This window comes from Prionailurus bengalensis, chromosome E3, assembly GCF_016509475.1.
Source record: "Prionailurus bengalensis isolate Pbe53 chromosome E3, Fcat_Pben_1.1_paternal_pri, whole genome shotgun sequence".
Taxonomy (NCBI): domain Eukaryota; kingdom Metazoa; phylum Chordata; class Mammalia; order Carnivora; family Felidae; genus Prionailurus; species Prionailurus bengalensis.
Window position 1 is genome coordinate 15998686 of NC_057357.1, and position 8805 is coordinate 16007490.

General features: G+C 47.4%; 1 pseudogene; it reads left to right on the forward strand.

The window, feature by feature from the left end:
- Positions 1-3810: 3810 nt before the first annotated feature.
- Positions 3811-6402, forward strand: LOC122471149 (annotated as a pseudogene).
- The last annotated feature ends 2403 nt before the right edge of the window (positions 6403-8805 follow it).

Consider the following 8805-nt stretch of genomic DNA (forward strand, 5'->3'; position numbering starts at 1 on the left):
CAAATCACACATCTGTCTCCTATTTCCTCATAGGTTATGAAAATCTAACTCCCTACTGTGTTAGGTTTTGAAACTATCAGCAGCACTTTGATTTAATCTAAGCTTGTAAATATCTGCACAAGAGAGTCCGTTAATTATAGTGGTCATCTTATGATGAAAAGTGACTCTGGGGCTTTCATAGCTTTTTATAGATGAAAAACCCAGAAAGACAAGGAAAAATTTTAAATTCAAAACGTTCATTTGCCATCAGTGAATGAGGAACCACTATTATCTATTACCCCAACCAATTATTGTGCCTCTCCACAATTATCTAAGATACTTTGCAGAAACTTTGACATTCATAGGACTTTAAAGGTTTAAAAGTCTATAAAGCTCAGGTCACCTGGATGGCTCAGTGGTTGACCATCCAGTTCTTGATTTCAGCTCAAGTCATGATCCCAGGGCCATGGGGTCAATCCCCAAGTCAGGCTCTGTGCTCAGCGCCAAGCCTGCTTAAGATTCTCTCTCCCTCTCCCATTCCTCCCTCCCCTCTCTAAAATAAAATTTTAAAGAAAGGTTTAAAGTCTATAAAGTTCTGTAACTAAAACAGTTTGTAAGAGTCTTTATCTCTTTATATGAAGTGGAAGGAAACACAACAAAGGAAACCACAGAACATAATTAAGTTTGGTCTTGCTTCGGACCTTGAGATTGGATCATGGTCCAATCTCAATTGTACATGGTCATTCTGTTACTTTTGACCAAAAATTATTACGAGGCAGTTAGTAGATGAGAAGTATCCGCCAGGTAAGTTACAGCGTTAGGTTAGGTTTCCAAGCAAGAAGATAAGTAACTTCTCAGAAAACATGTCGGGGGAGGGAGGGTTGGGGGTTTTGTTTTTGTTGGTTTTTTTTTTTTTAAGTTTATTTTCTTTAAAGAGAGACAAGATGAGTGGGGAAGGGGCAGAGAGAGGAGAGAATGCAAAGCAGACTCCACGCTGTCAAGCGCAGAGGCTTGAACGTGGGGCTGGAACTCACAAACCGTGAGATCATGACCTGAGCTGAAACCAAGAGTCAGACACTTAACCCACTGAGCCACCCAGGCACCCTAGAAGACATTTCAGTTTTAAAAATTGGTCCTTCTCGGGGCCCCTGAGTGGCTCAGTCAGTTAAGCATCCGACCTCGGCTCGGGTCATGATCCCCCCCATTTGTGGGTTCAAGTCCTGCGTCGACCTCTGTGCCGACAACTCAGAGCCTGGAGCCGGCTTCGGATTCTGTGTCTCCCCCTCTCTCTGCCCCTCCCCTGCTCGTTCTCTCTCTCTCTCTCTCTCAAAAATAAACATTAAAAGATTTTTTAAATTGGTCTTCTCCTTTAGAAGGAATACCAAGCAAATGGCATAGAAATAAAGTCTAGTGTAAAACACCAAATTTCTAATGAGAATGAACTCACTTTTTTCTGAGCCCTTATTTCCTTGGCCTCTGCATTTGCTGCCTCTCAGACGAGGCCACTTTCATAGAGACACTCTGATTGCCAAAACACAGCTGTGGAATCTGACATGCAGTCCATCGGCCACCCAGTCTTCTGCCTCACGAACTCCAGCGCCCCACGCACACCTCAGGCACTTCCCTCAGAAGCCACCGTGGGGGTGCGGGCAGGTGCACGGGTAATTTACCCCCGAAGGGCTCATGGACATCTTGCAGTCCTTTTTTTTTTTTTTAATGTTTATTTATTTTTGAGACAGAGAGACAGAGCATGAACGGGGGAAGGTCAGAGAGAGAGGGAGACACAGAATCCGAAGCAGGCTCCAGGCTCTGAGCTGTCGGCACAGAGCCCGACGCGGGGCTTGAACTCACAAACCGCGAGATCATGACCTGAGCCGAAGTCGGAAGCTCAACCGACTGAACCACCCAGGCGCCCCGGACATCTTGCAGTCTTCAATGTGCTTGTAGGACAATACTTTCCTTTTCAAAAGGCCAAAGACTATCCAATGACAAATTTCTCTCTCTCTGATACTTCTTTATCGTCGTACAAATTCATCGCGGTGGTTTCACTTTTCGACTCCGGCTCTCTACAGTAACAATTAATAAATTTCCATTTCCAAGGTTTGCAGAAATATTGAGTGTACCCAGGGCTTTTCGGAGAAACTACTCTCGGCAATTTCTTTACCAAATTTGCTCAAATAAAATAATGAACACGGCCGAATTTTCCCTGCATGTTTGCTATCGGTACAATTGACCTTTCAATAACCCAGGGGTTAGAAGTGCCAGCTCCCCTCCCCACCCCCCCTACCCTCTCCACCAGGGGAAAAATCCCCCTATAACTTTTGGCTCCCCAAACACTTAACTACTAATAGCACACTGTTCACCAGAAGCCCAATATCATAAACAGCTGATTAACGCATATTTTGTACATTACACGCATTATATACTGTATGCTTATAATAAAGTAAGCCGGAGAAAAGAAAATGTTAAGAAAATCATAAGGAAGAGAAGACACATTTACAGCGCTGTGCTGTACTTACCGAGAAAAATCCGCATGTGAGTGGACGCACACATTTCAACCTGTGTTGTTGCAGGGTCGACTATTCAAAGCGCAGCAACTGTGTGTCTGGAGTGTGGTTCAGACATCAGTTCATTTTACCCTGTCTTCAAAGTCATCCCGGTTTTCAGCATCCTTCATATATGGAGAGTGTGAAGTTACATAAGCACCCGGGGCACAATTCCATGGCAGGGTCCAGAATTTAGATATAAATGTTTGTGTTCGGATATTACTATGTTATTTTAGAACATGAATTCAGCACAGGTGGGCTGACGGCTGGGCGGTGGCCTCTGGACAGTACAGGGGACACCGGGGCTGAGTCCATGCACCCTGGGAGTGGTGGGGAAAGGCCGCTTCGGGGGAAGGGGCGTCAGCTGCTTGGCCATGGCACTTTTTGTAATATCTCAGGTGCCACAGCGGCAACCCCTGGGCACAGATTGTCCCTGATCCCCTGAGTGATGCCTGGAAAGAGGAATGCCCTCCTAAGCAGTAGACCTGGTTGGTGGAGGAGGGGCAACCACAGACCCGCCCAGGAAGCTGCCTCCGCTGGCGAAGGCATGGAACCCGAGACCACAGCCACTAGTCTAGCTGGGCATCACAACAGCAGGAGCTTCCGTTACAACGACTCGCCTGAGATCTGGAAGTGGAAAGGCGGATCGCTGCCAGTCAGCTAGAAAGATGTAGGCTTGGGGGTGCCTGGGTGGCTCAGTCGGCTAAGCGTCCGACTTCAGCTCAGGTCATGATCTCGCGGTCTGTGAGTTCGAGCCCCGCATCGGGCTCTGTGCTGACCGCTCAGAGCCTGGAGCCTGTTTCGGATTCTGTGTCTCCCTCTCTCTCTGACCCTCCCCCGCTCATGCTCTGTCTCTCTCTGTCTCAAAAATAAATAAACGTTAAAAAAATTAAAAAAAAAAAAAAGTAAGATGTAGGCTTGGGGCAGAATCACCAAGTATGGCCAGCACCAGCTCAACTGAGAAGTCCGTTCCTTGGAGAGTGACAGGTGTGCCAAATACTGGCGCAAACCAACCTAGAGTTTCTGGCGCTGTCCGCCACAACAACTATCTCATTAGGACAGAGCCAGAACACTCACCAGAACACTCCTCTCTCCGTGAAAGATCACTGGGTAACTCAAGTTCAACACAAATTCTGACAGTGGATCCCAGGAAGCAGGGAGTTCCCGCAACAGCCAGAATTTGAGTAAGGCAGATAACAGCCCGCAGCCTTCATTCATAGGATCAACTGATAACCATTTGGTGAAGAATTCAAGAGCGGAAGGATGAACACTGGGTCAGGCCATGAGAAGAGTGAGTTCAGTTCCATCTAGAACGCAGCCTCCTTTCTATGTTATCAGCACAGGTGGGTCTCCTCAAGTAGATCACTGAGAATTCTGGGTGGTGAATTTGGCTCTCCGACTCCCAGCCCCTGAACCCCAGTGCATATTCCTCCACCACATTATCTGCTCAGCAGGCAGCCTCTCCATACTCTTCACAGAGACTCACCTCTCCCAACAGCTGCAAGTCAGATTGGCTCAGTCACCTCCCAGCAGATCTCCAATCCCAACGGCCCAACGCCTCAGTACTAAACCACCAGCCCAGTAGGGTCCCCACCGACCCTGATGGATGCACAGAATCAACTAGCTTCACCATCCCAAGGCTAGGCAGTGTCATCATCCTCCAAACACCCAGGGATGATCGCCATACCACGACACGTGGGACTTTCCTTCAAAGGACTGTTCACGACGTGGAACAATTTGGACAGCAGCTGTATGAAATTTACAGAAAGATGGTTCCACCTCGGCCACACAGCTTGACAGACTTATGGAGCTCCTGTGCTGGTCAGCACAACCAACCTGGGCAAGACCTTCATGCGGCTCTGTCTCCTGAGTTACACACCAATCCTATGCGTGGGGGGAGGGCCTCTTACAGCCCAGTGTACCGCAGCCCAAACCACAGAACCATGGAGCTCCGAGGGTACCAGGCAGCGTCCTATCGCACATGCTCAGCAGGTGCCGGAAATCTGCAAAGCACATCCAGCCAACGACACGCCCTTACATGCGAAAAGAATAATTACGCTCTGAACACAATGGCAACCTACGCAGACCCCTACGGGCCAATACAATACCGAGGGCAAGAGGGCAATTGTAAGAGGCTTCAGCACCCAGCACCAGCTGATGAGGGCACCACGCGTGCCCTATCAACAGACAGCATTCAGAAGGACCCCAGGGAGTTCGCCTGGTGTGATCCCGAGTTGCCCGAAGTCATTCGCGTGCCGCGGCACCAGATCCCCTCAGCCCAGGGGAGCCCACGGTCCACCTGCGGCACCTGCACTGCGGTGACAGCCACGTGAAAATGGAGGTGTGTAGGGTAGGGGGAATCGAGCATCTGGTTGACCTCTCGGACCACAGACTTGGGCAAGTTCAGCAGAACGCTTACGGTGCCATCCGCAACCTTGTTTTGGCAAGTCCACAGATGAAAATAAAATGACAATGGAAGAATGTTGGTGGGGTGCCTGCCTTGCTCCGACTGTTGAGAATATCCGGCGCAGAAGTGAGGGAGCTTGTTACAGGCACTCTCTGGAATGTGTCCTCAAGTGAGGCTGTAAAGATGGCAATCACTCGAGATGCTCTCTGGACCTTAGCAAACCCTGTGACCATTCCACACTCTGACGGAGTAACTGGTCTTTGGATGATGATCACAAAATCAAATTCCAGATGTCACTCGTTCTGTAACACGACAGGTTGCCTGAGGAACCTCAGCTCTGGAGAGGAGGAGGCGAGGACGTGAATGCGCTTCTGCGAAGGGGCCGGTGGACTCGCTTTGGTATGCAACCCCTACATCCGTGAACACATCCGATTACGGCAGCCAGACCGTGGAGAACTGCGTGTGCACCCAGAGGAACCTGTCCTGTCGGCCGGCTGCTGGGGCTGAGTGGGCTGGATGACTTACTAGGAAAAGTCTCCCAGCAGGGATTCAGAGTCAAGTTGCTGGGGGAAGAAGAAGAAAAAGAAAGAGAGAACACCACAAGAGGATCAATGGGATGGAGTCAGTCCTATCCCAGGACTGTCAAAGCCCCCCCAAAGATGCCGTGGCATCCATCAGTGCTAAAACCATACCTGAACCTTCTAGCAGAAAGTTCCAGCCCAGCTGCCTTGGAAGGCTCTTCCGGGTCTCTCCAGAAACCATCTGCTGGAAATTGGGAGTTTGCGGCATACATCCGGGCAGACTTCCGCAAAGAAAAAGGGCTCTCCATCCTTATAGAACTTTTTGAGAATGGATATGGTAAAGTTGTATTTTCTCTGGCAACTTCCCAGAGGAACATGACTCTGGATGTTCACAACAAGGAGCTCACTGGTAAATATGCCATGCGAGACCGGGTCAACAGGTTTCCCGGCAGGACTGGCCCCAGTGTGCTGTCTGATGAGACCACGGTGGCCATCTGCTGTGCTCTGCGCAAGGTCACCGGCAAAAACATGGAGAATGCCAAAGCCCTGGCTGATTCAGGGAGGATAGAGAAGCTGACGAACATGACCAAGGGCAGAGGAGACAGATCATCTCCGAAAGTGATGAAGGCAGCAGCCCAGGTCTTGAATACATCATGGCAATCTCGGGACCTCCGGAGCATTTATAGAAAGGATGGGTGGAATCAGAACCATTTTATTACACCTGTGTCTACGTTAGGGCAAGGCCGATTCAAATCACATCCTTCCTCGAATACTACCAACCAACATTCAGGCAGCATCAACAGCTGTATTATAGTCAAGACAACTCCAACAGAAAGAACTTTGATGCATACAGATTGTGTTTGCTGTCTCCTCATAGCCATAAAGATCCTTATCTTGGTGACTGAGCTCACTTCCCAGCTTTACTGATTATTCAACACAGTATGGGCTGAAATCGACCACAATTTATGTAGACTCTTAATCCACGAAACGACCTTCTTTTTCTTTTTTTTTTAACATTTATTCATTTTTTGAATAAATGAGAGAGATAGAGCATGAGCAGGGGAGGGGCACAGAGAGAAAGGGAGATACAGTATCCAAAGCAGGCTCCAGGCTCTGAGCTGTCAGCACAGAGCCTGATGCGGGGCTTGAACTCACAAACCGCGAGATCATGACCTGAGCCGACATCAGAAGCCCAACCGACTGAGGCACCCAGGTGCCCCAAAATGACCTTCTCATAAGCAGAACAGGACCCAGGGTCCCCAGACTCGTGGGCGGAGCATCGAGATGCTCAGTAGAGGAACTCTTTCTCTCTAACCTTGTTTGGATTGAGATGAAAAAGTCCATCTTGCTGATTTGCTAATGAAATGTGAACGTGACATGGAAGGAATGAGTGAAGGGCATGATTTTTTTTTCTTTTTTGAGGGGTTATCAGAGAAGTGAGAAGACCTTCAGGAGGGATGACTTTCTAAGCTCTATTTAGGTGGATTGATTACTTGCAGACTCTGTAGTCTGGTGAATGTGTGGGTGATGTGATGAGAGGGTTGAGAAATGTGCAGAATGAGATGGGGATGTGTAGGTCAAATCCAAGATGATTCTTTAAACGTGAATAGATTTATGTTCTGCTGGTCTGTACAGGGGAAAAAATACTTTTTATTTATCATGTTTTGTTGCTATTACTAAACATCAAGGTTGTATGCTATTATGCCCTGTGAATTTCTTTTGTTGGTATAAATATGGAAATGCTACATTACTAATTGCCATTATTTGTAATACAGTGTGGCGTTTGAAAAAGGATTTGAAGAAACTGACAGCTTAAAAAACAAATGGGAACCCCAAGGAATTGTTAGCAATTAAAACCAAGCTATGACATCTTTTGTTTTCAATTTTTTTTTTCAACGTTTATTTTTGGGACAGAGAGAGACAGAGCATGAACGGGGGAGGGGCAGAGAGAGAGGGAGACACAGAATCGGAAACAGGCTCCAGGCTCCGAGCCATCAGCCCAGAGCCCGACGCGGGGCTCGAACTCACGAACCACGAAGTCATGACCTGAGTCACAGTCAGACGCTTAACCGACTGAGCCACCCAGGCATCCCTCAGGTGATTAATAGTTACCAGAAGATGAAAGAAAGGGAGGGAGAGCTAAATGAGACGTTTTTAAATGTGCTAAATGTATCCCAAATCTTTTGACAAACGAAGCTTTGAAAGCAAGAAAGGGAAATTTCATTCCCGTTTGTGGCAGAAGAGCATCCCACCAGGCTGCCACATGTGGTTGCACAGGTTGAGCACTGAATAATTCCCAGAGTGGTGTCACATTACCTACTTTTGTCCTGCAGTGGCCCTGGCTACCAAGATAGCTCTTTATGACAACAGAAAATCTTTTTTCTTTTTTAATGTAATTGATTTTCTTTAATGTTTGAGAAAGAGAGAGAGCAGGGAAGGGGCAGAGAGAGAGGGAGACAGAGGATCCAAAGTGGGCTCAGCGCTGACAGCAGAGAGCCCAATGTGGGGCTCAAATTCATGAACTGTGAGATCATGACCTGAGCCAAAGTCAGACACTTAACCAGCAGAGCCACCCAGGTGACCTTAGGCAAAGAGCCTTTTATCACAGTTTTCTAATACAATTTAAAAGCAGCATGTTTTAGAGAAGGGCTCCAATCTAAACAGCTAAATATATGTGAAGAAATAATGAAAAAAGTGCATATGCTGCATTAAGAAGTTCATCCCATACAATAATGTGAGGCATTACGCTAGGGGCTTCGTTCATGACTTTGGCTTTTCCAGTTAAGCAGTTCCCAAAGTGTGGCCTCCAGAACAGCAGAATTAGAATCCCTTGGGAACTTGTTAGATAAAAATGCACATTATTGAACTTCACTCCAAACCTAATGAATTCGAAACTCGAGGAGAGGGCACAACAGTGTGTTTCAATAAACTTCCCAAGGGATCCTGATGCACAGTGAAGTCTGTAAATGAATATTTTAAGCTAAGACCTAGAATTTGGATAGTTCAAAGCTGGGAGGAAGGTGCAGGAATGCCAAGAGACCAAACGCACATGAAGGAAAGACTTTTGTTCCGCAACAAATTTTCTGGAAATCTGATAACTTTGGGGGGAGGCTAAAGAAACTAAAAAGAAAGGATCAGACAGATTTGTTTTAAAGCATCATGGGAATAGAACAAGCCCAGAGTCTAGAATAAATTCGGATAAACGGGAATTTAAATCTTACCAGTTGCATGGACTTGGTATACAGCAGATGCCTTTTTTGTGTTTGTCGATCCCACGATCCTTCCACTGCTTGTGTCAAATCCATTGCTCAGTCTTTCTGGAGCCGGGGCACAGGGGCGCAAGGGTGCCTGG